Source organism: Argopecten irradians, unplaced genomic scaffold (assembly GCF_041381155.1).
Source record: "Argopecten irradians isolate NY unplaced genomic scaffold, Ai_NY scaffold_0912, whole genome shotgun sequence".
In the NCBI taxonomy this organism is placed as follows: Eukaryota; Metazoa; Mollusca; class Bivalvia; order Pectinida; family Pectinidae; genus Argopecten; species Argopecten irradians.
Window position 1 is genome coordinate 4,104 of NW_027188379.1, and position 8,151 is coordinate 12,254.

At 32.7% G+C, this 8,151-nt stretch overlaps 1 long non-coding RNA gene across 1 annotated transcript; it reads left to right on the forward strand.

Moving 5' to 3' along the window:
* The first annotated feature begins 895 nt into the window (after positions 1 to 895).
* LOC138313771 (uncharacterized) lies at positions 896 to 4,442 on the forward strand. Its single transcript, XR_011207258.1, has 2 exons — positions 896 to 1,002; positions 4,024 to 4,442. It is a non-coding gene; the product is annotated as an uncharacterized lncRNA (long non-coding RNA).
* The last annotated feature ends 3,709 nt before the right edge of the window (positions 4,443 to 8,151 follow it).

The following is an 8,151-nucleotide window of genomic DNA, read 5'->3' on the forward strand; positions in this document are numbered from 1 at the left end:
TCTATATATTTTTCGTAAGTCTTCCTTGCTTCTAATCCATCACTTGTAATGTGGTCATTTATAAGATGATTCTATTTCTTATTATGTAGAATGTTGTTATAATTACAAGCTTTATACTATTTATCTGTGGTCCAGGTTCGTCCGTCCTTTTGTCCATTAACAATAATTGTAATTATTGTTCATGTTATTTCTCAAAAAGAAGACAAGGAATTTAATAGTAACTATGAATTTTGATAGAAACTTCAACAATAAACAATTGTATTCACTGGTTTAAATCAACATATATGTTTTCCACCATACTGATTGTTTTCACTACTTCTCCCCAATGGGCAGCTCCAGCATAGTTTGGAGACTTTTGCTGGCAATCCAAAAATGGTAAGTATCTCAAAAGGATATCTCCATCAGATTAGTGACAACCATCAGGATAATGAGTCCGTGACATCATCAGGATAGCAACAACCGATGGCAAACATTCCTCGATAGGGACCATTTGTTGTATATGAATTGTAAAGTTCTATTGGGAAAATACGATCGATATAGGTTATCCTGACCAAAATAAAGTATCATGTTAAATAATTTTAAATATTTTTTCATTTGCCCTTCCAACATCCCTACCCCCATTCCCAATCCCAACCAGTGACATCTAAATCCAGGACGACAGAAGAGATGTTGTAGAATGGAAAATGTCTTTTTATAAGAAAAATATCCACAATGATTTTGAATTGTAATTGTATAACTGGAACCTGAATTAAAATTAACAAGCGTCCAGAGGCGAGCTTTTTTTATGATATTGTTATGATAATGATTAAAATAATTTTATTTTTTAATTAATTTGTTTTATTTATTATACTATAATTTTTTTCATCGTAATAAGCAGGATAGTGGGAACCAGCAGGATAGAGACAACCACCAGGAATTATTTGACAACCCACCAGGATAGTGACAACCGATGGCAGACGTTCCTTGATTGTGGCCATTAGTGATGAACAGAGCTCCATTCAGGTAATTATAATAATGTGTATGTAAATAAAGGCATAATATGCTATATTAAAATTATGAGAAAAACATTTTGCAAAACAATTTTGTTATTAAACATGTAGTAGTAAGTACATCTGTTTTATGTTACATTCAGTCAGAGATTATAGAGGTATTGACAAATGAATATTCAAGTAATTGGTGAATAAATAACTTTGTTAATAATATACAATTACAATTTAATAGATTAGTTATTGTAGACAGAGAACATGCTGTAAATATTTATTACACAGACCAAATTTTCGGAGGCTGCAGTATGTTAAGCGTTGTGCCATTTAGTAACTTTTTATAGTGCTATCTCACTGGAGCATCTCACTAAAGATACCAAACAAGCACACCCAACCTTTTACATTATACTGACAACGTCAAACCAGTCCTCCCACTCTCTTTACCACTTTAGAGACTATGTTGTCTTGGCCAGGGGTCAAAAAAGGGCTTGTGTCAAGGGAGACTCGGAAGAAGCATTGTAGCACATTTATTCATTCAAAAGAAGAAAACCTACTTTTTCATCAAAACAGAAACGTCCATAATTTAAAAATAATGTTAAGTTTTATAATATAATCATATTAATATTGCAGAAGATAAAATTCTAAATTCTTTTCTCTGCTTTTATTTTCCAATTATACAATTACATGTAGTAATATTTTCCAAACAATGAAGAATTTTATATTATAACAATAAAGACACGTTTGTTAATGTGATGTTTAAGTCTATAAGAGCCAGTATGATCATTTTTAGCTCTTGCATTAACCAGTATATTTTTGAAAATCATTCTTATAATGAATAATCTTCCAAATTTCCTGCAGATAGCCATTGTAGTAAACAAACTATCTGATATCATGTCTTGTTTTTTGAGTACCTGTAACTTGTTTTCCAAATTTTTGTTTTATAGAATATAGAAAAGTACAGTTCTTTAATCCTTATACTAACTCTACAAGACATTGACGAAAAAACCTCCCAACTGACAGGACACAAACGACTAGACTGGACCGACATGGGAGGCGCGTACGAACTGACCCTATCATTAAAACTACTAATTCACATTCTCACTTCTAAGGACTTCTTTCCTATATTCTATAGTTAATAATATATACATAAATTTCAAAATTGTGAATATTATTGTTAAGTGATTAATTTGTTAGTTTAATGAAATAAAGTAAGTTAATTGAAAACAAAAAAAATAAATTGAAAATATTTGATTGGAAATAATTGTTAATTTCAAATTTTATTCTTCTACAAATACTGGTTTGAGCTATTATGACCATCTGTCTTGTAGACCAGAACAGGAAAATCATGGTAATACAATAATCATTGAATAGAAGACCAAGATGTAGCAAGAGTTATAACATTATGTCATTGATAACGATTTTCAATTAAGTAGTTATCTTCCTTTTAAATATCACCTAGATGTCAATATTTTCAATCCTAAATTTATAACAGCATTTAATCAATAAACAAAAAATCACAAACTTAGATTATGGAGGTTATAACTGTTATTTTGAAATAAGTACATTTAATTTATGAATAATTTCAAAAGATGCACCCTGTTCAGCATAATTACATGTACAATGTATGTCGTTCAAGAGTTTGCAGAGCTTGCATTGATACATCTGTCAATAATCAAGCGTCTACACAAAACAAACCATAAGTTGTCTCCCTTATCATAAGTTGTCTCCCTTATCATGAAGTTAAGACATGAACCGGCCATCTTAAGGAATCAACTTTATTTGTTTTCAATTTTCTTTAGAGCGAGACCGTATCATGGTAATTTAATGTGCAATGAGTGATCATTTTGAGGCAGGTTCCATACAGTACTAGATCAGTATCTAAAATAGGAATTTCAGTGGTACATATACACTGGGTCTCTTGATAATTTAACTATTTTGTACAATTGGCACTGTCTCCACAATATTATTATACAAATTGTAAACGTTCTAAATTAGAAAATATTTTGTCGAAGTACTGTCCCACAATCTATAAAGCTTATTATTTTGTTTCAAAACTATCGGGTTTTCATTTTAACATTTTAATGAAGCTAAAAATAATTATAATTTTTAACAAAAGTAGCTGAAAAAAATAACAACTTTTTTATCGTCATAAAAAATCAAGCACACTGACCCTCTATTTTCATGATTGTTTTAGAAACAACAACTTGTTTTCTTTTGAACTGCACTTTTTTCTGTGAAGCGCTGAATCTGTGAAAATTGTAAAAAAAATACCCCAAAAAACAAAAAATATTTTCATCTTCAAAATTTAACAGGTATAGGAGCAATATATATACAAGTTCAAATTCTATATTCTTTTCCTGTTTTCGGATTGTATAAGTTCTGCAAAAATTTAACATGCTTAGTCTTTCATAATAATATTTCAGTATAGAATGAACTTTAAATAATGCCACCGCCACAATTCGCATCAAATAAGTATCTGATTCATACAATGTAAAAGCTCAAAACCAAGCACACTATCTGACTATCATATTCTTTTTATTCCATTGTCAACTTTGATATGAACTCCTTTTTCCAAAAATCTATACTAGAAAAACAGTTAAAAAAAAAAAAAAAAAAAAAAATTCATCAGAGCATCCTTAAAAGCTTTAAAATATTTCAATACAATGTACGTAATTATCAGATCATGGTAAGATTAGAATGACAGTGGTCTGAAGTCTGTGAGAAATATGGCTTGTTGATTGACATTCGGACAAATGGCAAATTTCTGGATTTCTATAAAATTCCAGATGTATGGTGTGATTTCTAGTTCTATATATACAGTTATTATAATTTAATCATCAGAATGTTTGTTTTAAGTTGCAAGTGTTTGAGTTCAATTTCAAACAATTTTATTGACAAATATCAGAGATTTAAATATCAAATGATTAGACAGCATGCATACATTGTCTATATTTGTGCAGGAACTAATGATGTTTTCTCTGTTGTAGAATTTGGAATGATTTCTGTGTAAATAAGTTGCAATGTTCTAAACTTGCTGTAGGATCCTAGAGGACCAGCATACATTGGACCTAACTTTACGGAGATGTCCTATTTTGGAGGTTACAGTGTTTATACAGTGTCTACAGATGTTTCTTAGATGTCCACTGGATGTTTATTCGTTTTAAGACTGTTTAATTAAGACTGTCTTATTCGTTAACATTTAATAAAAACTATCTTATTCGGTCATGTTAAATATAAGGACTATCTTATTTGGTCATATTTTTGTTTTCGCGGCCTTCTTAAATCCAGCATTTGAAATCTTAAGCATTGAGTGCTGGTGCACCTCCTGCTAACCTGCACTGCAGGATTTTTCAGGTTGGGTGGCTCGCTTGGTTTCATAAAAAGACTTGGGACTCAGACATGTACATTATACTCGTCCATTAATACCAATCCAGCAGCCTAATACAGCGTTCAAAAGAATGTCAGTCTTGTGTTCTAATTTCAATTAAAATATTTAGAAATGACATAATTTATATTCGGATAAGGTACGAAGCAGAACATACATATCTTTTCTTTCATACCTAGGGGTGTAATACTGGCTGGTCTAGGACAATACACTCATGTCGCCTAAGGCTGTATTGCATGGCTACCCATGCAATAAAGCCTCGTGATGTCATGGCGTTAACAAAATTTCTATTTCCTCGGTAAAATTTTAACATTTTTTTTTTTCACAAACTTGACTGGTTTTACTATAAAAGATGCAAACAACGGACTTTTGTTGAAAATATCATATAATTTTTCATGTATGGAAAACTGACTTTCAGTCGTGGATTTCTTCGAATTTATTTCAAAATGGCGGGATATCATAGTTGTAAAATTGCAATAAAACGTCGAGGTATGAAAGAAAAATACTCTTTCATAAGGGGATATGAAGGATAGGAATATTCTACCCTCGGGATCACAAAATGTTGCAAAACCCTCGGCAAGCCTCGAGTTTTAGTACATTTTGTGACCCTCGGGGTAGAATATCCCTATCCTTCATATCTACATATGAAAGAGTCTTATAGTCTACACTGTCGGAGTAACTTCTTTGGCCAAACTTAATTTGAATCTTAAAGACATTTGTTTATAAGTATCCAGTGTAATCTTGATCTTTATAAACGAATGTCCTGTGTAATCCATGTCTCTCTGTTGTACTATCTGATGCAGTGAGAGTAAACTCGCGCGCTAATTAGGACGGTGGCGGGAAGCATAAGACGACCCGCGTTATGAAAATCAACATTTATTTCAACTTCGAAACAAAATTTGCCGCATCAATTATAAAGTAAATAGTCTGGCAAAGGAAAACTAAAGTCTGTAATATTAGTGCTAATATATCCAGTAAAATTTCTTAAGAAATAGAAAAATAAAATTTCCATCAAAATTGATCTGCACACGAAGAAATTAATTTTCATTATAGGAATCCTAAAACGTCCTATGTCTGTGTCGACATTCCACGCAGCCTCGCTTTAAAGAGTCAACAGAATTTATTTTTGTTAACAGATATTTACTGTTATTTTGATATACTATATAAGGACTTTTGGAAGGCCAATGAGTGCATTTACACTGGTTTTCTTTGCCCGACTATTCACTTAAGGTATATTTCTCCTTGATGTGCAATTTTTATCTATTTCACCTTTTTTAAGAAGGAAGAAAGGACCTACATGTAAAATGATAATTTTCTAACAATGTTCTGGGTTTGTGTCAAAGGGACTCCTTGTATCCACCATTTGAACGTATTTTTGGTTTTTTAATTATTTGCTAATGAAAATGAATTCATTCTTTATTATGCCCCGCGAAACACGTTCAAACACTTTTTGGGACCAATTACAACTTTCCAATTGCCCCCCTGCCCCTCCCCTACCCCCGGCTTCCTACGCCCCTGACTGACGCTTATATAACCAACAAACAATTTCAACCGACTGACATGATAGACATTCTTAAATCCTAACCTATCAATAAACTAGTAGAACACGACGGAATCAGCCATAATATGCTAAAACACACAGCATCTTCTATTGCATCTTCCTTGGATACTGGTATCTTCCCAAAACAGTGGAAATTAGCTTTAGTCACGCCATCCTTTAAAAAGGGAGATAAGCATAATTCTACTAACTATAGACCTATATCTCTTACGTACAATAAGAAAAGTTTTTGAGAGATTTGTAGTCAAATATTTAAACAATTACTTACTTCATACTTCACTCATATACAAATATCAGTCAGGTTTTCAACCTGGACATTCTTCATCTCACCAACTTATTGAAATACACCATTCCCTATGTGAAAATATTGAAAAAATGCACTCAATATGTTTAGTTTTCTGTGATATTTCGAAAGCATTCAATTGTGTATGGCACAAGGGACTGAATGTTAAACTAGCAAATTATGGTATAGGCGGAAAATTGCTAAATTGGTTAAAAAATTACATCAGTAATCGGAAACAGCATGTTTTTGTAGGAGATAGTAAATCTTCCGTCAAATCTACAAATTCTGGTGTCGAAGTCGAAATGTAAATTGTTTATCGTCGCACGACAGACGACGACAGACAAAAGGCATTTAGAATAGGTCACCATGAGACTTTGTCTCAGGTGACCTAAAAATAGCTCTTTTACATTTTTGCAATCTATGATTCGGTCTATATATGATTCATCCATATCTCGTATATTTTGCGGATATTTTTTTGCGATCGTCTCGCAAAATACTGCAAGTGTCAACATAATTTACAAGTACCATCTGGCAAATGTAGCTGTTCATGTACCTGTATACGATACTTGTTACAGATCAATACCAGGATAAACTGTATCACATCAACGAGTCGACATCATATACCTGGCCATGACTAAGACCTTGGCATTCAAAGGAATGTTTGTGCAAGACTGTTTTGCACTATTTTGCACATAAATGTAGTAACTGCACTCGGATTGCTTTGACACAGATACTGCCGACGTTTCATTGTATTTTAATGTGGAATATTTATCAAAATGGACGTATTTTTAAAATTGTAGTCATCAGAAGTAAACTTACACTTTTATGTGTGTATTAAATTATATATGATATCTTTATGGTCGTAGAATGTTATGTAATGATGTCTATATTTGTATTCAGCGTACATTGTATATAACGAATTTTGAATGGTAAAAGGATTGAATTAAATCTAATGAAAATCTAATGAAGTTAATTAGTTCTTTAAAACAAATCCATTTTATTAGGTTGATGCGTACATAAACCTAGTTTGCTCATGTAAATCTGTTTGTTTTATATATGGATAGAAATAACGGTGTAACAATAAAATATACGCCCAAATTAAAAAACCATTCGATAAGGACTAAATAGAATGAAAAACATAATATATATAAGGAATCTGAAAAAGTATGATTTACTAATAGTAGAAACAAATTGATTCATATGTTGACGGTTTGTTAATTGTCCGAACATCAGGCGAATACATGGATGTAGTGTTGGAGCTTAGTACAGAAGAGTTAATCAGCCTGATAGTAGAACCAGGCGTCTCGGAGAGTGAGCGTTCAGCCTGATAGTAGAACCAGGCGTCTCGGAGAGTGAGCGTTCAGCCTGATAGTAGAACCAGGCGTCTCGGAGAGTGAGCGTTCAGCCTGATAGTAGAACCAGGCGTCTCGGAGAGTGAGCGTTCAGCCTGATAGTAGAACCAGGCGTCTCGGAGAGTGAGCGTTCAGCCTGATAGTAGAACCAGGCGTCTCGGAGAGTGAGCGTTCAGCCTGATAGTAGAACCAGGTGTCTCGGAGAGTGAGCGTTCACTGACACAATCACCACACAATTCTTACTTTATTGATCTTTCAGAACAGAACACTGATTTATGGTCCAAAATCAGCAGCGTAGCATCTTTAAGATTTAAGAGTTCTTTGACTAACTCTTAAAACGTTGAATACTAAGAAATCTTCAGTAGAAAATGCTTTTTTTTTTATATATTTGATGACTGTGACTTTGAAAGCAGACAAAGTTCATTCAAGTCAACAAACTTACAGGTTGATCCAGCGTGTTACAGACTCAACGTATAGCTTAGTACTACTTCAGGCATTTAAATTTTTCATAAGCTGTTTAACGATTTCCACATATTTTACCTTGAAAGCAAGATATACTTCATCTTAGCATACCACAGGTCCAACATCAG